The 26,122-nt window shown below is 36.5% G+C and overlaps 2 long non-coding RNA genes across 11 annotated transcripts in view; one reads left to right on the top strand and one right to left on the bottom strand.

The window, feature by feature from the left end:
* LOC110360019 (uncharacterized) overlaps positions 1–25,013 on the top strand; it is a 38,573-nt gene extending 13,560 nt beyond the window's left edge. The window contains exons 3-4 of one of the 3 annotated variants that reach the window (XR_010473707.1): positions 1,226–1,272; positions 20,701–25,013. This is a non-coding gene — a long non-coding RNA (uncharacterized LOC110360019). Of the gene's footprint in view, positions 1–1,225; positions 1,273–2,576; positions 2,753–4,176; positions 8,954–20,700 lie in introns of those variants that run through there. The other 2 variants (XR_002415644.2, XR_010473706.1) reach the window with 2 other exon arrangements.
* The window catches only part of LOC110360016 (uncharacterized), a 128,223-nt gene that overhangs the window by 47,861 nt on the left and 54,240 nt on the right, over positions 1–26,122 (bottom strand). The gene's annotated exons all lie outside the window — the stretch shown is intronic.

The following is a 26,122-nucleotide window of genomic DNA, read 5'->3' as shown; positions in this document are numbered from 1 at the left end:
AAACATACAGTAAGACAGATAACAGACAAACATGCAACATTTAGTCTCTCACTACAGCCTTGAACAAAGCTTTAAGTCATAACATTGACAGCTATCAGACAACAATAAAATGAGCCAGCGACTTCAGTGTAACAGGTAAGAGATGCATTTCCAAACCCACAGTCAGAATGGGTAGAAAACAAAATGTCTTAACCACAGTTCATGTAATACATCAGTTTCATGAAACCTGCCCTGTTCTCCCAGTGAAATTTGTTGTTCCTCTTCCCAAATTTAAAGCTAAAAGCACTCTGCTAAAAACCAGTAGTATTACTGGACTCTTAGCATCATTGTTCATGTTCAGTCTACAGGATGGAGAAATGAAATACTTCAGTATTAACAACTTGCACATATATAGGGGAATGCTCTAGGAAAAAGGCAGACAAAAGGATCCAGCTTCCCCCTACCGTCTACTGCGAAGATTTCCATTAAAATAACTAATCAGAAGCAGTTTAAGAAACATTCCTCTTTTGTCCACCCCACAAAGACTTCTGTTTTCATTCGATGCAGCAAAGAAAGACTGTAAGTGAATATTTCTTGACAGAGCTTTCTGACAAAATGAAGCATAAGGGAAAGCGGTGCTGCAGGTCTGGCATGCAATGCACAAATGCGACTCAGCTGAGGTTACAGAAGCCAGCTTCCCCTTTGATTAATCCTAAGGCTGGCTGTAAGGAAAAAGTGCTTTCCCTGCTGATGGATTTTTGTATTAGAGGAAACAATGCAAACTTGGGAAGAAAATGCTTCCAATTTCATAATAAATATTACATTTATTTGTAAAATACTTCTTAGTTATCTTAGGAACAGGAAGTTTCTGCCTTTTCTTATCCTGTAGTCAGCCTCATGGAACCTGAATGAAAAGGCAGAGGTTTCATCAATAAGCCTCAGGCTTATTTTGCCAGTAAAGCTGTGCTTTGACACAATAATATGGCATAGCACAACCTGATTATTTCAATTCAGTGGAGGTTTTAGATCAGATGTTTCTTCCTAGATGCACTATTTCATATTTCTATTACTGTGTGAGACCTTAGAGTTCAGAGCAGCAACAGGAAAATATTTTTAAGCCACCAATTTTCGAAGTAACAGGAAAAAGTAGTAATTAAGAAAATAATGAATTCTAAGGTGATCTCAATTACCTCTTTTCTGGAAAAGTCGTCTGTATTCTTTCATTATACATTCCATTTCTGCCTAGGGGGACAATGAGGAACTGAAGGGAATTCCCAGAAGCTGCAGAAACAGGTAGAGTTTTAAAAGATGTTTTACTATCTACATTTCTTTTCCAAAATTGTTGCGGACAAAATAAGTTACCTTGGCAGTGGAGTTATGCTATTAACGTCAAAGCTTTCATGCTCAGCAAAAGGGGGAAGAGAAGTAAATGTTTTCTTGTTATGTGCATGTACGGTGTCTAACACAAAAGTGTTTGGGCCCATCGTAATAGACTTGTATCTCTTGTGTTCTGATTGTAAAAATATTGTACGTATACCAAGATATCATACACATGAAATGCTATTTTGGTTTCACGAGCAATCTTTGAAAAGTATTACACTCTCAGGTCCACTGGGTAGAATCACTCCACTGACTGTCATGTTTTTCTGCCACTCTCCCAATCACCTGCTATTCATACTGAGAATATCCTACAATCTATATTAATTTGGAGTAAATGTTATCACATACAACATGTAAAACTTACACATAACATACTCAGGTTAAGGAGGTTCTATAGGTTACCATTTTATATTTCTTAGATTTTTTTGAAAGATGCGTTTTGAAAACAGTGCCAGTCAAAACACTAAGATTTACAGTGTTTTCAGAAAGTGTTATTTTGCCCTTTGAAGAGGGCCTTCTTGAGAAATGCTATGTAATTATTTAAACTGCTTAGCACACATAACCACAGAGAACAGTCAGCTTGACAGCTTCTGAAATTATCATCAGGAACAGAGTTCAACTATTTGAAGCCTGTGAATTACATTCTCATGGCCTGAATCTATTTGCCTCTCTTGGGTCAATTCTCACTCTCAATGAACCTACAAATCCATCACGAAAACACTTCAATTTGTCAAGTCACAATTTCAACCACATTCCTCTCTATGGAAAACAATTTGCTTCATTATGCTATGATAATATCCTTGAATGTGCTATGGAAACAGACTGGGAAAAGCTTGAGATCAATGGGAATTGCTGTTAATGAAAACAAGATAAAGCCCTAAGGAAAAGGGGTAATGGGTTCAAACTGGAACACAAGAGGTTCCACTTACATTTGAGAAGAAACTTCTCAGTGAGGGTGACAGAACACCAGGACAGGCTGCCCAGGGGGGTTGTGGAGTCTCCTACTCTGGAGACATTCAAAACCCGCCTGGACACATTCCTGTGTAACCTCATCTGGGTGTTCCTGCTCCAGCAGGGGGATTGGACTAGATGATCTTTCGAGGTCCCTTCCAATCCCCTAACATTCTGTGATAATTTGCTTCTACTGATCAATATAAATCCAAGGAGTAATTATGACTTTTTTTTTTTATGCCCATAAAACTTTCTTCTGAACCAAGCATGTTACAAGAACTTCTGTCTTGCTGATTCAACCTTTCCAGATGCAACCACCTCCTCAACCACCTGCATTGATTCAATAGTTTATGCAGCTGCACTGTAAACTGAATAAGCAAATGGTCTGCTTTAAAAACCAAATAAATAAAAACTGCCAAAATATCTATTTTTTTTTTTTAGAAAGACGTATTTTTAAGCTAGTTGGAGGCTTGCTTCACTGTTTGGCTTCAGGGCACTGTTTTGCTAAACACTTGGTTGCAGAATGGAGAGGACAATGAATTCTGTCTCAGAATGGGGGAACAAAATGATCAGGAACAAGTGTTGAGAATGTTATAAGATTATCTTTTAAACTGAGTTTGTCTAAAAAAACCCTATAGCAGTGTGTACCATAGCTAGCTCTGCAACACCACATTTTTTGTATTTGTTAAATACGTGCTGGGAAATGCAAATATACAACTGAAAGCAGAATTAGTTACATTTAAAAATGTACCAGTAAAGATTTCCAATGTCAATCACTCTATTAATAAATTTTCAAAAACCTTCCTTTAAAATAATATTCTTACTTTCATTTAAATAATGTCAATAATATTGTTACTATTCATATTTCACTAAAGTAGCAATGAAGACTCCATTATGTTTAAAGATTATTTCACAAAAAATACAGTGAGACAAATAGCTGGACTTAGAGGAACTTTTGTCCAGAAAATATGACCAACTGTAATTACATGTTTCTAGTATATGCAATTTCTACAACCCCCATTCCAACAAAGCTAAATATAATATGAAAAATAACAAATTCATTTCTACAATGATAATATCTGCCAAAAATACTTACTACCCAGGATTTAGACACAGTGGATGAATTTAAAAAAAAAAAAAAAAAAATCACAACAAAGAAATGGGAGATTTGAACTCAAAATACGATCTTTCTATGACTTTGTAATTAAGAGCTATTTCACAGCAGAACAGTCTGCATTTCAAAATAAACAGAAGCAGTGGCAAAAGTTTAAAAAAATCAGTTAAGAATCTTTTATCACAAAATGAACACAACATTAAGTTGCTCCAAGCTCATTATTGAAACATCAATAATTACGCGGTTTAGAGCGTCTTTGAAAATCAAATATCACATAAACTGGGTGGAGAGCAAGAAAAAAACCATATTGACTCCCAGCAAAACTAAAAACCTCAGAGCACAGCTCTCACCATACTTTCATAAACAACAGATTTTAGTGCAGCCATTCATCTACAGAAGAATTTCCCAAGTAAGGCAAAACTAGCTAGTGATTTATGACAATGGTAGGAAGCGCATTCAGAGCTGGGGCCACTCCCAGAATTTTTGCAAGTATAGCACAAGAAAGCCTCTTTGATACAATGTGCTCAATGGGTGAGCATTTGATAAACAGAGCACGTTCTGGCTCAGTGAAAACAGAACGAAGAGATGGTTTAATCAGGCTTTTATACAGCTTCATTAAATACTTAAAATATGCAAAATTACAAGAGTAGCTAACATTTCTATTGGAAACTATATGATTCCTAAATGCCATCAGTTTCTATCAGGAATTAATCTCCTACATTATAATTTTCTTTTTGTTTGTCATTTTTCAGGCATTCCACCATGGTACACGTAATTAGTGCAGCTCGCCTATGACTAGAAACTCCACAGAGTCATACCCAGCTTCTCTCTTTATTTTTGCAAATCATGAAAGAAACCAATCCTACAGATAAAGTTGGAAGCTTTGAAATACAGTATCCAACTCATATGTGGATTTTGCTATTGCTATTACTGTTGATCCTGAGATCACTACATCTAATATTTCTTAGGATCAGGGACTGAAACATATTTGTTATTATTAAAAACAAACATTCAAGTACGAAACAGAAATTTAATAGAAAAGATGACCATTAATAACACCTGTTCAGTTTCCTGTACTAGAAGAGGGGTAGTTTTGGCACATACTGCACATTCAGCAGGTCTAGAAAGAAATCTCTGGGGGCAGCAGCTGTCCTTCTATTATGTGATTGCACCAACTATCAAAGTGAATATGCACTACTCATTCACAAACATAGATGTTATTACAATTAAACAAACAAGTAGTAATGGTGACAAAAGTTTAGAAAGATTATTTTTGAAAGATTCTTCAGAAGACTAATTGCAAAAGACCCTGCAGCAAACACACACAATTTGTAAGATATTTAGAAACAATCTGGTATTAATAGTTTTTGGCTGATATTAAGGATTTCTCCCCTAAGATTCAAAGTGGTATCATCACTTAGCCAGAAGATGCATCAGAACTGTTCTAATGAAATTAACTTTCTTCAAGACAGAAGTTTACAACTGAAAGAGCCAGTCCACAATTCCCTTTCAGGAAAGAAGAAACAGTAATAACATTTAACTAATTTAATTTTGATATCAAGTTTTGTAAGGGTTTTATAATGTAATAATACAGAAGAAATCAAATCTCAGAACTAAGATCTACTACTTGACAGGTTATACACGATTTTAAAATAGCATCACAGAAATAGGACATTATTCTTTCTAATGAATAGTCCCAACATGAATTAAGTAATTAAGTGCAGATTGCACAGCCAACAAAAAAACCAACAAATTCTGTTAATGAAATTGTTGTGTTCAAGAAATCCTCTGGCATGTTGATTGTTCTAAACCCAAAGTGATGTTTCAAAAGCAATTACAGCAGTCAGTTCTTTATTTTCCTGCTGCACATCAATTCAAAGCAACGTGCTGAAAGTCAATCAGTTGCACGGTAATTTCTTCATCTGTTGTCAGTGGCAAAAAGGCAACAAATGCTCTCCACCACAAACAGTTAAATCACTAACTCTTTAACAGCATACTCTTCAAAGAGTAACACTTTGGAGGCTTTTATCTCACCAAAGATATTTTCAACAAAAAACAGATTTACCAATGGGAGCTGAATGCACAGATACCAGAAGATACACAGAAAAATGGCTACTGACATGCTGCAATTTGATCTCTCAAGCATTGTTCGGTGGGTTCTGTACATATAGGAGGCTGCAGTTCTCCTCCACAAGCACTGTGCAGTGCCATGTGCTCATGCCTGGCCATGACTGGAGTGCACTAACACAACTGTACAACCCCATGCCCACTCTTACACCAACAATTCAGAACAAGATATGAGGCAACCAACTACAGCAGATTTCATGTCCCTATGAAACACTGAATACCAGAGATATCCAAACTTTATACTTACATATCTAACTGTACAGAGTTGGTCTTGGAAGACCACCACATGAGGTAAAGTAAAAGCAAGGAACCATGGCCTAACATCTAGTTTCTGTGACCTATTATTTGCCAACTGAGTCAAAAAGAAGCCTTATGGTTTCAAAACAGCTGCTTTGGGAGATAAGAATAAAAATGAAAAGGGAAAAGGCAAAAGACCAGACAGATGGTTTCCAATTCTTTTAAAATCATTCTGTAATTGTCAAAAATTCTTTTAAAATCATTCTTTCTGAGTCAAATGATTCGGTTCTGATTTCAACTTAGAATTTCTCTTTTTTTAGCTGCGCACTTAGATCAGGAAGGGATTGTTCGGACATGCTTGAGTCAGAGCCTAACAGGGCCTCCTTAGCACAAAATACCCTTAAACGAGGGATTAGTCCCATGATATGTGTCTGGATTTATATGTAGAAGCAATTCAGACTGGCCCACATATAATTCTTTGACCCATATTCATAGTTCTACAGGCAGAGGAGAAATAGTATGACTACTAGGAGGAAAAATTGTTAAGTGTCTCATACTTCCTTAATAAAATCTGATTTACGAAAACTGTTTCCCTGAAAATAAACAACAGAAGATAGAAGATTTACTACTCAATGTTCACACCATCTTTTCAGCCTATGAATTACCTGAAAAGCTGCCAGCTTTTCAACAAAAATCAGATCACACTCTCTCTGTGCTATTTCTTTGAACACACTGTTGGTTTTCCCAGTAACAAACACGTATCTCCCCAGTTAAATATTCGGAGCCGTTTGCTGCAGCTCTGGCTGTAACTCTGGCAGACTTCCAGGGCTATCTATTCAGCAAGTTTCAAAGCAACCCAGAGTCAGCCGGCAGTTTGAGAAGTTCTCAGTCCCTCCTTGGGCTCACACATTGGCCTCAAACGGTTCTACAAATATAAACAAAATAGCAATTTTTTCCAGTGTGCTTCTGGAGCATGCTTTCCACTTTAATTTTGTTTGTGAGGCATTGGCTGCTCTGCAATGTGAGCCATTGCACAGGTAGGGTGAACAACAGGGAGATTCACTTCAAAACTGCACTCCTGATATAAAGCAAAGACCTAGTGAAGATGCACTGTCTTTCTATCTTATTAGAGAGACTTAAATACTTAGAGCAAGTTTTTCTGTTAGAGTTGAGACTAAATGTGGATTTTAACTTGCAAATTCAGAAAAGGTGAAAAATCACATAAGACATGGGCTGTCATTCAGGTCACAGACCAGCCAGACAACCAGTTTAAACACTTTTCTGAAGATAAGATTTCAAAGAAATCTCCAGGACTGCCACATGGCTAAGTCAGGGACAACCTCGCTACAGAAAGGCAGCAGAGCATGGCAACAACCATTTTAAAAAATAGGGATATTGGCATAGATAGGTAAAATCCTACCTTCCCACAATAAACTTTTGCTTTACTGTATTTGAAGTATGAAATTTTCTCCTCTCTCTTGAGTGCAGTTTTATATTTGCAGGGACTTTTGAAACTCCCATCAACTGATCAAAACACTGAGATTCTATTTTTACAATATACAACAGATGACCTATTTTTATGACATGGACCAAAACAAGAAGCTGAACAGCAGCAAAGTACATATTTTGATATTTCAAAGACTGGGTGATATTTACTCTAAGTTTTGTGTGTTTTGTCTAATTGTTAGCAACGAAACTGCAAATACGCACTTTACATTTAGTGAGACTTGGGTATGTTACATCATTAAATCAAAGACTCCATAGTTCATTCTCTAGTCTTAGTCTTTAAGTGTGAATAAGTTGGAAACAAATTGTATTCCTTAAAAACACAAGTAGACCTTTAAGATATTTATTTACAACAGTTAAGTATATTAAAATGTCACTCTTTAAAGTCTTGTTAATTCTACTGCATTTCTAAGTTACTGGCATTATACTTACTATGGCCAGGATAAAAATCCTTTATCAGCTGGAAGTAAAACAGTCTGCCACCTAATATGCATTCATTTTAAAGATCTCCCAAACAGAAACAGTCAGATCCTGTCAACACCTCCAACTGTACTGTGTTTTCATGTCCTGGGAAAGCTCCATCTATTTCTATCAGCATATAGCAACTGTTTTTCTGCAGTGCAATCTATTTGTGTTGTTCCTCATCTGCACAATGAACAGAAATTACTATTCAGTTTCCTGCATATTTAAAGACAAGGAGTTTCTATGCAATCTTAAGCAATAGATCAACCAATATACTTTAAAATTAAGCATATTCATCCATTTCTAACAACCATTTGAGTTTTAACTAATTTCATAGCGAATGTAATAAATTAAAACTTTCTAAGTGAAAGGTTGTGTGCTGTCTGAAAAGACCTCTTGGATTACTACTTTGTATTCATAGTTCTCTCAGAGGCTTTGCATCATGCATCTCACATGCTGAGACTTTTTTTTTCCTTGGTAGTTAAATTTGATCCAAAAATCTCAATTCACAAAACATTGTGGTCAGCATTGCAAGACTGAGCAATACAGACAAGGTTTCTTAAATAGAGCAGGTCACGTTAAGCAGGACTTCTGATTTTGTACATGAACACATGCAGTTAACTAGCAGATCCTGGATTGCCCAACCACTCCTTCTGCAAGAGCAAACACAGAATCATATTCATTTTTGTAGATGCCGTACTGTAAGTTTCCGTTTGTTTTTTTAAGTGTTATACAATTAAAAATTCTAGTGGCTTGGAAAACCCCTTAACTCATCAAAACTTCAGCTTCCATTCTAAAAATTAATCCAGCCAACTTTGTTTGATTTTCTGTTCTAAATGTATTGATTTTCTACTAAAAAGAAAATCTAATTACACTGTATTTTAATCTCTAAACAAAAGACCAGCACTGCAATGCAAATATTTTAGGTGTAAAAGCTAACCAGAATAATCTGATTTTAATCTTGATGCTTGAAGCCCACACATTAAAAATAAAATAAAATAAATAAATAAATATAAACCAGACTTTTAAAAACTTAATACTTTGTGTAGAAATGGCCTTTTCTTTTTAAATGACAGAAAATAATCTTTTTTTCAGAAAAGTAATTTACAATAGCCAAGTTCTTGGAACTCGAGAGGCACATTTAAAACTGCTGTCCAAGCTTTCACCACTTCAAGCTTCATTTTATTGCAAACCACAGCAAACAAAAGAGAAATACTTGGAGAACACATGCACAGGGACACACACGAGCAACAACCTTCATCAGCAACTCCTAAGGAAGCTTTTAATGAAAGAGTTAAAAACAATGAAGAAAGATGATGATGACGATATTTAATTTTTCTTTTATATAATGAAAACTGAGATAGGGTCTTGGTCCTTTGGCCATGCTACAAGTGACACTCCCCTTCTTAGTTTATGCAATAAGTGAGTGAGCGTTAGGAAAGCTTCGCCCATGTTGGGCTGTGAGACTGAGGTCACACCATTATACCGAATCCACGGATTTCCCTTTAAAGCACGTTGCAAACAATGAAAACATGCTGATTGTTAGCGAGTTACTCCCTTTACACAGCAGAGCTAATACATGAAGGTGAGTAGTTTGTAACCTTCCACAGTTTTTTTAAAAACACCAGGAATTCCTGTGAATCACAGTCACATGAAGATTGTTTTAAGAAAAGTACCATTTCTGGCACATGCAGCCTCCCAACCAACAACAGTTCTAGTTTTGGCTTGCCCTACTCATGATTCTCTCAGAGCAACACTGTACTAAGTAGGCCAACCAAAAGAGTGACACTAAGCTGCAAAAGAAGCATTTCATGTCTGTTTGCGTCTGTGAGGGAAACAAGACTTGTCTGGACTCCATGGCCAATACAAAATATTGACAAAACAGCCTCAAGTTTTCCTAGTTGTAAGGCAGCATGCTTAAAAAACCTAAGAGCTAAACAAAGAAGGTCTGCATCTTATCACATAATTTCACTTTTTTTAGCATTGCTAATTTGCTTTCTTGGACTGACCAAAACTTTTTTTGTCTTCTCTTTGCCCCAAATGAATTACAGTAACTAAATTAAATTGGCCATCTTAAACCATTTTGCTCACCACACACACCCATCAAAGCAAGACATGAATGTGAACTAATGTCATGCTGGATTAGTATAAAAACAACCACAGGTGTTTTTAGGACATACAATACAATAAATACTATATCTGGATATCTGTCTAGTATTAGAGAGATTTGGCAGCATTGTGGAACAGAAGTAACCGTAGTACTGAGACAGCTCACAAGGCTTCACCAAGGAAGCCAGTTTAATTCACAGCAATTGTGTTCTCTTCAAGACTCCACGTGCCTCCATGGAGGATTTCTCAGGCCCTGCAACATGTCCTAGCCTTTCTTATCCTTTCATGGCAAATTTATCAGGGAATTGCCAGAGCTGTTGCAGCTATAGGTTTGAAACAAGTAAAGACAAAACAACAACAAATAAACCCACAAATAAACAATTGAATCTTGATATTAAAGTTTTTATAGCTTGTGTCTCTAAACCCACAGTCCATGTTTTGTTTTGTTTTTGTTTTTGTTTTTTTTTATAAACTTCAGTTTTCTTAGATAGAAATTCCAAGGTAAAAGTTATCCTGTTGGTATACTACAATACAAGCACAATTGGAAAGCTAACTTGGTAAATACATTCAACACAATTAAGAGGGAAAAAAGCCCTGCAAAATTATGAGATACTTGACTAGAGAATGGAAGTGGCAATTCATGAAGATTAATCCATTTTTTAAATAATTTTGTCTTTTCCATACATTGTGCAGTCATCAGTGGAAAATACCTACTATTTGTGAGGTTATAAGGCTATAAATCAAACAAAATAGGAAACATCTCCTCAAGCACTCAACAGATAGGGTGCAGCTGCAATAACAGTATTGTGGAATGAAAGGTTTGGAATATTCATTTTACAAACACCTTAACACACTAACAGCCATCATTCTAATTGTGTTTTATTGTGCAATAATAAAGTACTGTTCTACTTGGCAGCTACCAAGTTTAAGTTGAGAATTATTCAGAATATTTTAGCACTGTTTACATTTAATTTTAGACCAGCTAAGAATGGTTGTGTGACCCTAGTCCCAGGTCAAATAACAGACCTTTTACCATATTATGTGATTTAAAGTAAAGTACCATCTGAGCTCAAATAAGGAAGCTGAAAAGGAAAGAGGAAGCAAGTTCAGGCACCCTCCTACACGACTGACTGTAATAAATCAGCTGAACAAAAAAGTGAAAAAATTCTTCATAAGATACAGGCAGGATGTTTGTCCAGTTTTACAAAACGGTGTTCAGTTACTACATTAGCAGTTTTGCCCTTGTGCAATTTAATTCTTACTTTTAATGGGTTTATACTTAGCAAAAATATTGGATCATTACATCTTTTCCAGTAGTGCTTGAAACTAAGGATTAAAGACCAAGTGACATGTTTTTGTCATTTGAATGTTATCCCTGGAATCATCAGTGCTCTGCTGCCACACAAGGAGAACAAAGTCCCATCCCAAAGCCAAGCTATGATTTCCCAGTGACTTAATTGGGGAAAGAATTAAGGTTTAGTTCCACAGAGATTTCACCTGGAATGGGGAAATAAACAAATGAGAAACACTGAAGGAAAAGAAGTGAGAGGAGAGAGAGAAGAAAGAGGAGAGAGAGACTCCAGCTACAGTATAACTCTCATGGTCAAGACTTTAATAACCTTACCGTATCCTTTATATCAAAAAAGAGAAGTGCTATTGGTATGCTGCTTGGGAGAGATTTTCCTTATCTACAACTTTTTTTCTAATTTGTAATTGAAAACTTTTCTATGCCAGAGAAGCTTCTTTCTGCTTGTGATGATGAAAGCCATTAACCTAAAATCTAGACTTAACAAGCCCTCTAATGCCACTTCTTTGTAGAAGAACTTTGACACAGGCCCATCTTGAACATCAGGCTGTCACAATTTTCTTTTGTTTTTGTAAGGCTCCTGAAATATACTATAGGAGTATTAAAAATGATGCAGCTTTTCAACATGGCAGACAATTCAAGACTGTACAAGTTAGTCAACCCTGTGCTGAAAAAAAACTAGTAAGAACCAAGCTACCAAGCACGTTGTGCCATGAAGCACGTAAAATAATTAGCATCTTCTTTTTTTGACACTCTAATGACCATTCACCTCTACATTTAAGACTCTAGCAATATTATTTGCATTCATTTTATTGCTAATGACAAATCGCAAGACAATATGGATAAAAATAGCAAAAGATGATGCTTCAGAGGCTATTGAATAAAAAAGTGTGTGAATAAAATATACTGACAGATATGCATTGCTTCACAGCACAATTTACATTTTTACTATAAGTCTCTAGAGTACTCAAATTGTTCTGAAATGCATTAATCGTAAGTTACAGCCTAGGAAACAATTGCCAGATGGGTGTTATATATACCTATGCACACGAATCTTTCACATGTCACAGCCATCTATGATTTTATAAATGCTGTAAATCTCTACAAAGTAGGTCAGAAGACTGCCACCTCCAGGCTAGATATCCAAAGTAAAAGCATGTGGAAAACTGTTGGAGATGCCAAGCATGGAAGGCTAACAGGTATGGGGGATGTTTAGTGGCTCGAACTGGCAGACAGTCCCAAGTGGAGTTCCTTAGGGGTCATTATTGAGGTCCAATAGTATTGAACATCTTTAGAAATGACTGAGATGATGGAATGCACACTCACCACATCTGGGGATGAATCCAATCTAGAAGGAGAGGTAGATACAGCAGAAACAGGAGCCACTCAGGAAGAGAGAGCCTAGCACGCTAGAAGACTGAACTAACAAGAAATACATGAGATTTAACAAAGATAAACCTAAAGCCTTGCATGTAGGGTGGAATAAACACAAGCAGCAATATAAGCTGAAATCTTACTAGCTAGAGTGTGGCTTTGGAAGTACCCACGGCCAGTAAGCTGAATGTGAGTCAGCAGCTGTGCCACTGCAGCCATGTCCTGGGTTGTCTCGATAAAAGCACATTCAGCAGATGATGTCACAATTTCACGCTGCCACACCTGGAACATTGCGTCACATTGAAGTTCTCCCAGTTCAGGAGAGACATTGACAAGCTGAAGAGGCCCATGATGGGCCACCAAGATGATGAGATGGTTGGAGAACTTGAGGCATGAAGAAATGCCGAAGGAACTGGGTTTATTGAGTCAAAACAGGAGAAGGTTTGGGGGATCTAATCAGCTTTGCAATACCTAACAGGTAGTTATGGGAAAGATAGAGAAACTCTCTTCACAAGGATAAATGGTGACAAGACAAGAGGAAAGAGATACAAGTAACTTCAGGAGGAGATCCATGCGGGTATATGAAAAATATTTTTCATAGTGAGAAGAATTAAACATTGCAACAGATTGCACAGAAAAGGGGGGAAATTGCTTCAATTCAAGCTGCACCCTGTAGATTGCCTTTATCTTCCTCCATTTCTTGCTCCTACAAAAATACTAAATCATTTTAGAAAAAAAACAAACAAACAAAAACAAGCACCAGACAAAACTGGAATAGGTAATTTCTAAATATAATTTTACAATTTACCATAGCTACCCAGACTTTTGGAAAGAATCGGGCTGTTAGTTAATTCTCTGTTTCTGTGTTTAAAATGTAACCTTCTTTCTTTGTGTGAACAATTACTATATAGTTTGATTCCATTCATTCCATGGAAGTCTAAATTCCCATTGAAACACAACATCCAAGAGTTTTACTAATAAACTTTCCCAAATGGCTTCTATAAGAAATAGTACTGTGAAATTCACTCAACAAAGAGTTCAAACTCTAAACTGGACTTTCCCTGCCCCCAACATACACTCTCTTAGGCTTTTCAGATATTCACAAGCTATCTGTGGGGGGGTTTTGTTAATGAAAAGTTATTTATGTGCTGGCAAAACTGAAGTATTTAAGCAGTCAGGCACACAAATTGAACTACAAGTCATAAAGTCCATCTCTTTTTATCAGCATCCATTAAAACAGCATTTATTTAAATGACAGAGAAGTGGCTTAACAAGCTGAAATAAATTAATGTCAAATCAGAGCCAAACTCTGTTGGATGCATTCCAAACACACTGTTTGGACATACATATAAAGAGTCCCCTTTGTACTGTGTGCTGGGTGAGTCCATTACTCAGATGACTTCTGTAACACTGGCCTAACCTACAGCTTATTTAAATCAGTAGAAATCTTTTTATTGATATCTTGGGCTTTGGATTAGCCCTGTAGGTATTTCTGTTTACTTTGTCAAACACTCTCTGCATTACCAAGCATCTGATAGTTACTCAAGAACATTATATTCAGTGTAAAGAAATACTCTGCAGTATTTTCCAGGGTAGCCAATATGAAAGAATTATCAAATCTGAGCAAGACTATGCCTTCTTACATAAAACAGCCCTCTAGCATGTTATTTTACTGTATTGTAAACAACTTAAAAGTTTAAAAAATATGCAGATACACACCTAGGGAAGACTTTAGTGTTCTAATTAGTTTTACATTAGTTCATGCTTTTATACTGTTTTTCGTACTTCCCTTTAATCATTATCACACTGCATTCTTGACTTTGTCTCTAATATTTGTACAACTTCACAACTGGAGGCTGAGATTCTTCAAATTTCATTCAATCAGGCTCTGAACTTGCAATGATACCAAGCAACATTTTTTTAATTCTTTAATGAGGTTTTCCAGAAACTATTTTAGGACTGTCAGATTTAGTTTCTATGCAATTCAAATATGAAAAAGACAAGAGCAGAAATACAAACTGAAAACAAAGGTGAAAAAAGAACACTTCCAGTGACTGACCACACATAAAAATACACCTTTGATTTAAATTGATGCAATCTATCCATCTGCAATAGTTAATCTAATATTACTTATAAATAGCATGAAAGATGAAAGTTAAAGATCTCCATTCAGCAAGATAGGGAGGAGGATGAAACAGATATTAATCAGTTCACCGAGTCTTGTCTCTTGTGAAATGTGACCAATCATGAATATATTCTTATTTGCAAAGTTTTCATGGTCCATCTAAAAAGCAAGTTTGTAGGTTTTTTTTCTCCACTATTTAGATGATGGTTAAAAACCTTTTAATATAGGCACTAAATTTATTCATGGCTAGTTCATACATTTATTTAATTTTGTACCAACATGTAATTTAGCTTAGATAATACTACTGTCAATAGCTACGTGAAGGGAGAAGCAGATGGAGAATAACAGGGCAAGAGAAATCTCAGCATTCATTTTTTTTTTCTAGGCTTAGGCTTTGATGGTCTCTCTTCGTAGGCTAAAAAATAGCAGCTACCATATAACTGAACCCTTAAATCAATTTGCCAAACTCATTTAAAAATTGGTAATGCTATCACATGGTTTGTAACTATGAAATATATGACCTAAAATCTGAGTAGCAACCTAAAGGATGGGAAACACAAAATCTGTGGGAGCAAAACGCAAGTAGTGGGGGAAGGGCTTCCTCTAATAAACACAGAGGACTAACTTCTCTGATGACAGATATTTACAATGCAATAGATTCCTCGGACAAAGTGTTTCAGGCCTTTTCAAAACAGCTCTTTGCTATAGAAAACAAACATAGCACCACAACAAAAATTACCATTACTCCCAATGGTAGGGAACCATCAGAAAGTACCAGCTCATTGTCACTGCCTTAAGTGACCAGAGATATATATTTCTCATTGTTGACTGCCAACAATTGTCTGGCCTAGAATAGAATTTTATTACATTTTTCATTGAAGTCAACTGGGAATATCATACACATTTCACACTTACTTAAACCACTTGAAATTAAAATATCTTCATCTGTTCTGTTTCATCTGATTTTTAACACAAATGGTGTGTTTATAACACACCACTTAAACATACTTCAACTTTACAGTTACTTGTGTGCTTTAATTTTTGTCCTCTCAGTTTAAGGGACTGGTATTACACTCTAGAAACACAGATGACTGTTCAACTGATACAAAGCAGCTTCATTTCCTTTACCTTTGGAAATACTGTCTTTCATTATATTTAAATGCAAATTCACACAACACAATGAAGAGTCGAATAAATCTTTCAGAAAAATTACAACTGTTTTTTTTATTTTAGAAACCTAGTTCTTCAGGGGGGATATCTGGCACTTATTTCTGTTTAAATTATTTTTCAAGGCAATAATAATAATGCATCTGTGTTTGTTAATAGGAATCTTATAATTTCTTCCTGCTATTGTATGATCTTTCTGTTAATTTTTCTCTGCAGGAGTTCTACTGACATTTCAAAGGTGTCAGTGTAGTCTGCACTCAGAAATCAGGCCTGAGAAAAGCAGAGGCAGCTACATGGACTTAGTGGCCCAGGTTCATTTATGCTATGAAACAAATTTGTCCTGTTTCTCCAGAGAATCAAGAAATGACACTGAGGCAAAATTTCATGAAGTACACTGGAATGATTCCAGAATTATATGGTCTGACTGTATAGTCATAAACATGAAAATTTCAGGCTATAACCTGTTCAGTATAACGTATGCCATTTTGTTGTTCACACTAGGACTTTACACTTTTTGCACTCCAGTGATACCTTTCCACCTACTTCGTCTTTTATTCTTCTACTGTTATCACTTCACAATAGCCTTCCCCTGAGGTTACATAGAGACCCACTTCTGCTCCATCAAGTGAAAACTATACCTCTTTGTCCTACACATAATCACTTGTTCAAATCCTCTAATATTTTCCATTTCACTAGCTCTCTCAGCTCACCTATCACCAACCTTATTTGCTTCTCCTTCCATCATACCCTACCATGGTAAGAACCTCTTCATTTAGCTAATTGCCTCCACACACACTCCTTCAGAGTTACTCTGACATTTGCATTCTCCAGCTTCTTAATCATATTACCAACTAAGCTCCTAATTCCTAATTAATATACTAGATATCCCCCTATACCCTAAACAATTGGGAAGCAGCTTTGGGATGAATTTAATCTGTAGTTAAATTTGTGGAGCTAAATATGTGAGCTATCATTTAACTTACCATAAGATGCAATTGCCAAGTGTGGTGCCAACTTAACATCTTTTAGGTCAAATGGTAGAGGTTGGTTATTTGGTACCAAGAAAACTGTCAGTCATAATGTTAAGATACCAAATTGCAAAAAGGAAACATCATCATACATAAATATTTCAAGATTTAACTCTTCTTGCAATCTGTGGAAGAAACTGTATTCTTCCAAATCAGAGAACAATGCCTTGGCTTTTGTTTGAATGAAAACACAAAACGACAAATTTGGACATACTTGACGTGTAAAGTTTGTCCTATATTTTGACATCTGCAGACTTATAAATGAGAAAATTAACCTGTATTTCTAAGGATTACTTGGGTAAGAAACAGTATTTCAGAAGCAAGGTCATAAGCTGACTAGCACTATCAAATCCAAAACAGAGGCTCTGTTTTGCTATTACAAGGCAGAGTCAACAATCAAAAGACAGGAAGGCAATTAAAGATTTGGCTTAAGACCAGGCCTACAGCAGTTTTAGGAGACTCAAGGGATTGTTTTCTTAAGACTCGATTAAATAAAAATAAAGCTACACACACACAACCAAGAAGCTCCAAACTGAGACAAAACCATTTAACAATCCTGCTACAGTGTCTTGACATCACGGTCCTTCTGCCACCTCCTCGAGCACAAAGAAGCCAAACAAAATTCTTCCACCCTTGGGACAGTTATCTGTAGTTTTTAGCAAGGTGAAAGAATTGCCTTTGCTCCCTACTGTGACTTCTTCACATAAGGAATATAATTTGAAAGTTGTCATGAAAATAAGGCAACAGGAGGTGTAGCATTGTCTGGAGAGGTGGAAAAAAATGACAGGCAAAAAAAGATTACTGGCAAAGGAAAAACAGAAATACAAAAACAGATAAGAGAGAAAATAAATAAGCAAATGGAGGCAAAAGCCAAGACATATATAGGAGAGTAGTCAATAAAGAAAAGAGAGTAAGAGGTAAATAAAGGAGCAAACAGAAGAATACATAGGAAGAGACAATGGACGCAGGAGTACTAGTGAAGTACCACACATCTAGAGAAGACAGAGGGGAATCCTTTCTGTGCTCATCAGTAAAGCCCAGTATATAAATGCAAACTAAATATGTACTATCTAAATACCTAAATTTGAACCCAAAACTAGTAAAAATAATTTCATACCTCAAACCCAACTGTTTCAATCCAGAAAAATAGTTATTTTCCATATAAAAATGAATTAAAGGTTCTTCAGTTACTGCATTTTCCTCATTTGGTTTTATTACGCACTATTTTTTTCCAGCAAAAATAAGTACTCTCTCAACTAATGTGCTACAACATGATACATCTTCAAAAGTGTCAAAATGAAGTAGTTAAAATTACCTAGCATTGAAAAAGGTATGGCAGCATATAGAAAAGTGGTGTCAGATATGAAAAGTAAGTAAACAGGGAGTGAGGTTTCTTTAATTATTACTAATGAGTTTTTTATGGTATTGTTACCTATTAAAGTAATAAGTTAATTTCAAACTTTCATTTTTTTAATACTGATGAGGGAATGAACCTAGTCAAAGAAGAAAACCAATCTTAAGTCAAAATATGAACTTATTTTGTCTGCAAATTCTGCTTCCAAACTGATTTCTTATCCCCACTGTCCTATTTCTACTGGGATTAAATCTATAAATAGGGAAACCTGCCTCAGATTTCACAGAAGCTAACAGCAGCTGCTTTTCATTTATGCTTCTTTCATGAAGGTATTTACACCTATGAGTGACTATTTTAATCAAGGGACTGCTTTAGATGATCTACATGCTGGATTTTACCTAACTACACACTTCACAGCTAAAGTAATAAAATTACCAATTCCTCCAGATAGCAAGGTAGGGAGTAAACTTATTAATAAAAAGTAATGCCATGTCAACTGTTCCAAAAAATTGTTTTGTTTTGAATCCCCATCTGTTCTGCTGATGTGCCAATATGGAATCCGCTTCTCATACTGGCAATTTGTTTATGAGGATATCTGCTTCCAAGTGTTCACAGGCTGACAAAGTGAGTTATGGTGCAGCCAGCAAATACTGAGAATATAAAAATTAATGCCAAGAAAGATACTGCTCCCTACTGGCTTATCTAGATAAGAACAGAGGATTTTTCCCTTCATATTTCTCAAAGTAACAAATTCTTTTTCCACAGATAAACCACAGTTTTGAACTACAAAACAAATATCAAAAAATCAGTAGCCAGGCATTTATTAAAAAAAAAAAAAAAAAAAAGTTGATTACAGGAAGCACAAAAACTGTTATGCTTTCTAAAGGAAAATTAAGTGAGGAAAATGCCAAATATCTCCAAAGTAATTTTTCTTCTTTACCTCTAAGCTTTATGAAGGGCAATTGAAAAAATCAAAACAAAACAAAAACCACAACTAAGTAAACAAACTAGCTAGGATATAATAATGATTACTGTTAAGAGTAATACCTAAATTCATAGCAAAAGGTAGAATTATTTTACTTATTTTTAATCTGGCAGCTTCGGCTACATTCAACATTTCACCACCCTCCCTAATTTCAGCTGAGATCTGAAGGTGGAAACCTGGCATGCTGCCACTGCGCATTAGCGCTGATTCGACTATTTCAAAGACATTGGATGGAAAAACAACAGGAACAATTTCATGGACCTGACAACTTGCAAAACCTTACAAGAACTGTACCTTGATTCCAGCACAGCATAACAATTTCACATAGGGGCTTGTCTAGCCAGGGAAATCCAAAATCTCTACTAACTTCCCACAAGGTCACTTACTGAGAGGTAAATGCGTCCTTTCATGGCTTAGTTTAACCCATTTCCAAGGGCACTGGCATTCAACCACATGAAAATGCTTGTACTTAATCCCTTCTAAGAAGCCAGTAAGAAATATCAGCCTTGTGCTATTTCTTTACATAGACTCCACTTCAAATTTTAGATAAAAAAAAAAATCAAACTTCTGACCATTTACAGAGACTAGGCTTGAGATATTTTAGATGTCTGGCTTGGAAAGGCCTCTTCTCTCTGGAACTCTAAGTCAGGCCTGATTTTTCCCTGTCTGCACAGATAGGAGGGTGGATTTTTCTCTTTGTTTCTGAGCTACTTCCGAGCCTAGATCTCTTGTGGTTTTTGCAAAAACTCTGATCTGTGAACTCTGGGTTACTGCAATCCAGAAACTGGGTTTATCTCTTTACATTAAATTTACACTACCAAATATCCCTAAGCCCTAAAAACATGCATATTCAATTCTAAACTGTACATCATGCTAACAGTTTAGTTACCTGGACATACATTCTCCATAGTAAAACAGAACAACTTTTTTTTTTCCCCTATGTTTAATGATATGCAGCTGAAAGGATTTAAGTTGTGTTTTATTCCATGCAATATGATAGCAGATATTACTCTTACAGTATATATTTTGGACAAACACACAGGCTACCAACTGCCTAGCAGTTCAGCAGTGTTTTCAAGCTGCTAAGCAGAACTGGGCTAAGGAATGGCTGGGCATCAGATATCCAACTTGACAAGATGACAGCTAGAGTAAATTTAAATCTTACTGTGCAGCTGTCAAAGTGAAAGTTACAAAATGGGTTTGCAGGAGAATGGCAGTAGGATTCTGGTTTCTAAACTTCCATGAATGGTTAGATATATTTAAATTCTTGTTGCTTAGTTGGCTGTCCAGTTTCATATGCTGTTGTAAAATTCCATTATCAATGAAGATGTCACAGCTTATCATATCCCCCCTCCCTCTGGCAACGAATCAGGTAACAAAAGCAATTACGAGTTCCAGGATCCTGCCTTTTCCCAGCTATACACATATCTTCTTCAGCTTAAGGTACAACAATTGCAGGAAATGGTGGAATTATAGCTTTTTTTTTTTTTTCCTAGAAGGGGACTTTGAAACTTAGAAAAGGAACGCCTATCAGTGTTCTACTTACACAACGATGAATTGGAGGAAACTGGCCGCATCAAGTGGATTTAAGCTGACTGACATGACAGAGAACCAGATTGTCACTTCCTAAAAGGGATGGGCAAATACACTCCCCGGATGCACCTTCCTCTAACATTTCCTGTGATTTCCCTATTAACCCACTCCCAGTATTCCACATAAAAGTTTGGAATGTGAATACTAAAAGAGGCATCCAAAATCCTGTTCCTCCTAATGCATTCAGTGTAACAGCTAACAGCTCTTGCACTGAAATGCTACAAACACAGGAACAACAGAATTTGAAGGGAGATAGAGAAGACATTTATCATGAAAATCAGCTGTACTCCTAACAAGCTCACTGCCTGATGGTGCAAAAATGCTACTGAAAAACCCAGCGTGGACCCAAGCTCTTTGGAGTTAACACAGCCCCTCAACTTCACAAATCATGTACACCTGGAAGCTCATTAAGCACTAAAGACATGGGGGGGAAATACTGTATTCTATTGCAAGCCATTAGTTGCTATGGAAAATTAATTACTAACAAGATCTTAAGACATGGTTGAAATCTTAGCAAGAGAACTTTCAGATAAGGAATAGAGACTGAAGCGCAAGGCATTTCCTGGGGATTAATGCCTGGCTGGTGAGAGCTGATGGCACCTGGCTGAACTTCTGACTCTGTATCCCAGCTGATCTCCAAGTCCCAGGACATGTCTTGAGCCTCAATCATTATTGCTATGGTAACATGACAATTAAATATGTAGATACATGCATGCACACATGTCTATAGTGTTTTGACAGAGGACTTGCTGTTTCAGTTGGTATTTTCCAGGACATTGTTACAGAATTAGAGCTCTGCAAATTAGCTACTTTGAATAATTTCTCAACATGCCATTCATCTTATAATAGATTACATATGGTATTGCCACTTGCCAGGCTACAGCACAGACATTTTGCATCTAATTCTACACATCTTCCTGTTTCAAATGTCTGCTCAGAGAAATAAAACCTCTAGGTCAAAACTAGATTTCCTCCTTAAATCACAGTCACCCAGACATACTAGTTCTGAATTTAGCCTAGAAGTTTAGCTGCATGTGTTTTGCCTCTCACATATTTGTTTTAAATACATACGATTTTTTTCTTTTTAAACTTATGCTGGTCCAGAATAAGATTTTACACTTCTAATCTTAATGTTTTGTTTTACCAAATTACAAAGACTGACAGTGCTGTGCAGACAGCCTACTATGCCCACAGTAAGCAATCAGAGACTATTTTGGACATGTGTATCCTGGACGTGACTTAGGCATGCTCTAATGTCAGAAGAACCAAAGCAAATCCAGGAGCAATAAAGCTAACTAGTCCTCTTCAGTTGTCCCAGGCTGAGTGCTATGCTGATTTGGCTTATGATAGAAGTTAGTGTCATAGCACTGCTCTGTGCATGCAATGTAAGGGGGAACTGCAAAGTTGCACAGCATTGTACCATACAGATGCTTTTGAATTCAAGCTCAGAAGTGGCCCTGAGGGACACGAAGGGACGAGGAACACACAGCCCTTCAGTGCTGTCACTTTGAACCTGATTATCATCACCCTAAATGAAGTAGAAGCAAGTAACTTCCTTAAATTTATACAGAAATCTTCTTCTTGAAACAGCAACAGACAATGCAGATGGAATTGCAGAATTCCACCTCATCAATAAAGATGAGGGAGTCAGCAGCAACACTTATCCCAAGCTTATATGTAGCCTGGTCACGCTCAGCACCTAAGTGACTATTTGACTACCGCAGTTTTACGTGCTGCAGGCAATTAACAGGTGAGCTCAGTTTAGTTATTAATGTTATGGGGCTTTTTTAAATCACAAGGTGTTAGCAAATTTAGCCTATTTTTCAATCAAGTCACTCAGCATTTTAGCAGTACTTTTTCATTCCAGTCTCAGGATGGACTCATACCCAGAATAGCCCAGAGGAAATCTAATTTTTATGCTCATTCTAAAGAATTTGAGGCTGAGATGCAGAGGTTAAGTCTCAGACAAGGCCACACATCAAGTGTGCAGAAGAACCGGGAGCAGAGGTCAACAGCTCTGATTTTCAGTCCCGTTAGCCTGAACACACAGATCCTTGAGAACAGCTAGTTCCACAGGAATTCTCTCAACAGAAACCAACAATCAACTGCCTTTAAAATAAGATTCACCATCTCCTGGTTCATTATTAATGTGTAAACAACGGGGAACTGAAAAGTGACTGCAACATCAAGAGACTGTTGTGAGTTTATGGTTATTTTTAATGACAAAAGTGCTCCTCCCCACATAGTTAATATCAAAATTATATCAATAATCCAGCTATTTTTTCTCTTTTTCACATCACAATGAACACAACAAAAGAATTGTACTGTGGAACACCTAACATATTCCTGCGATGAGAAGAGGCACGAGCTACACATATTCTTCTATATGGGTAGCACATTACTCTTCAAGTCCATTAGCAATGCCAGAGCAGCTGCAAAACATGGGTTTAGCTACAGCTAAATACCGTTGCCCAAAATGAATGCTGTTTCTTTCCTCCAATGAACTGATTTTTATTCTTCCCTCTTAGCTAGAGCTTCATAGCCATATATAGTGTAACTCTTGCAACAGGTGTGGCCCTGAATACTGAAAAAACATCTGCAGACAAGATTTGTCTCCTTTTTACGCCATGAGCAATGAAGTGAAATTTTGCCTTTTTGCTCTCAGGACGAGAGCTCTGGGACTAATTCAGCTGCAGATTTTTCCTTTTTCTCCTGCCTAACACAGATCCTGTTCTAATCTAATGACTAATGCTAGAGCCAGAAAAGGAACAAATTTATCCCAGCAGCAACAAAACCTCAGGATGAAATAAAGAAGCTATTTTATACAGCGCTAAGCAACTAAGAGTTTAATTTTTTAAAAAAATCACATTAACATCAGTTACTTCACACACAGTAGTACTGTTTTATTTCTGTCCTACCACAGCATATCAGTTTTTTATGTGTAAAAGTAATCTAAATGGAAATTCCACATGAATTTTGGTTGTCAAGCTTCTGATCTGCTACTATCTCATAAATGATAAACTATAGAAACCTTAAAACATGCTGTGCTTCAAAAAAATTTGAAGAAAATTATTAGGTAGGAGAAAATGAAAGAAAAAATGTGAAAACAGAAGGATATCAGAAAGAAAGTGTTATGGCATGTCACCCTTTGTCTCTTCTTCATAGACAAGCAATCAATCCAAACTGTTCAGGGATATTCAGGTCCAGATTTGACTTATCTCAGTGGGAAATTCAAAACAGATCCAAAATAAAAAGGAACTAAGAATCAGAGACTGAGTATTGCTGTTGTAGGTGGATCTGTCCAGCATGTTATCCCACTCCCTCAGGTTTAAGAGACAGAAGTGGGACTGTTTTGCTGCCAGAAAGAGTAACTGCCAAACCAACAAGAATAATGAACTGCACTTTACAGAGAAGGCAATGGTGGCAGCCTGTTGTATGCTCAGATACTGGATAATGCAAAACCAGATAGAGTGGCACCTATGCAGTCTAAGCAGCAAAGGATGGTCAGAGCTATCCTGGAAAAGAGCCGGGTGGTGTTTACTTTCTGCTTCATCATTAAGTCTTTACACAATAATTACTACCCATAAAGTCTTGAAATAACATTTTCAGTACTCTAGCACTATGCTCTCTGTAAATACTAGGAATGGTACATATAAATACTGCAGCCAAAAGGAGCCACTAAACTACTATTAAGAGGGCAGTTTACCCAGCAACTTCACCAGATACAGACATCTGCCACCTGGGTGGTAACTACGGGTTCTACTATCAGTGTGAAAAATCTCTGAAACAACAATTGAAGGCAACTGTGTACACACAAACATCCAAGAAATTTCTGAGTCACCAGGATTTCTATTTAAGGATTCATTGGGTACTATAAGGCCTTCCTAGTTATCAGTAAAATTAATAAAGAACAAAGTAGGTTGCTCTCTTGTGTGCTTTTTACCTTGTAACCACACCCTCTGCCATTCAAGTAACAACAGTATAATGGTCCACAGCTTTTTCTCATATAGCTCTTCCAAAGTACCAGGTATTGCATTTTTCTCAGTTAGATAAATCTCACTTCAGAGTTCAGTTATTTGATTTAATCTTTACACTGAAGTAGAAAGTTAATCCATTTTATGGGGCATGCAAGCAGCTGTTTAACAAAGCCACCAACAACTACCTTTTAGGAAGGGACATAAATAGCCAGAGTGAATTCTATTTATAAGCCTCCAGTTCTGAGCCAACATTCCTTTCAATTCCTCTGCCAGACTCACAAAGGAGACACAAGAATTAAACCAAAAAGAGACAAAAGTTGACCTTCAACAGTTGGGGGAGTTTGGGATGCAGGTCTGAATTTGAATGCCAGAGCTCTGGGGGATTTTACTTTTTTCATCTGATTCACATCCATCAGCTCGATATCACTTCTCAGAATACAGAAGACATTCCATTAACAATCCATAATAGAGCTACAGATTTTGAATACTAGCAGAAAACTCTGGATATTTGCTCACATTTATGCCAAAGGATGGCCACCACATGATAATTCTGTGAATATACTTTGTGTCCTTTTCTGAAACCCAACATTAAGACATTAAATCAATTGCATTGATTTCAGTGTAAACTGTGATATTGAGTCAGAACAGAACACCGTCTAAGTTCTACAACTGATTTCTTAACACTGCATATTTGAATACTGTTAATTAAAAAGAAAGCATGGATGTTCCTGATCAGACCATTCTTCAGTACAGGGAAGTGGCATCAAGAAAAAACAAGAACAAACAAAAACAAAACAAATACACACACACAAAAAAAAAAAATCACAAAACACACACACCACACCCAAACCTGAAATGATAAACCATAGATCAACAAGTTACAGACTAAGAAAAACATGTTTCTAAAGCAAGGCCTGTATTAACTAAAAATTAACCATTCTCTAGGTAAGATATGCTATTAACACCAGGCTGTGAACCTTCCCAAAAGAAAGGAGGACAATGCAAATTACAGATGACAAAACAACTGAAAAAGCAGTTAAAATCAGTCAGCAGGGAAAAAAATATGACACCCCATGTATCAGTAAATAATTTACGCAAGAAAGCGAAGCTATATGACTTTTTTTCTTAATTCTGTGAAAAATAGATGAGCTAAATTCTACCCAGAAACAGATACCCTGGCTCTTATAACAAGCCTGGATTTCTGAAGAAACTAATTCGCTGGATATTTCTCTCAATTTATTATTAACTGCAGTGTTCTGAACAGCTGATGTTTTCTGAATCCAAAAGGCAGACACGTCAGCAGGAGATGAACTCCAGTACACCCAGTTATGTCAGTATCCTGCATGGC

Source organism: Columba livia, chromosome 7 (assembly GCF_036013475.1).
Source record: "Columba livia isolate bColLiv1 breed racing homer chromosome 7, bColLiv1.pat.W.v2, whole genome shotgun sequence".
Taxonomy (NCBI): Eukaryota; Metazoa; Chordata; class Aves; order Columbiformes; family Columbidae; genus Columba; species Columba livia.
This window is presented reverse-complemented; position numbering and strand designations above follow the sequence as displayed.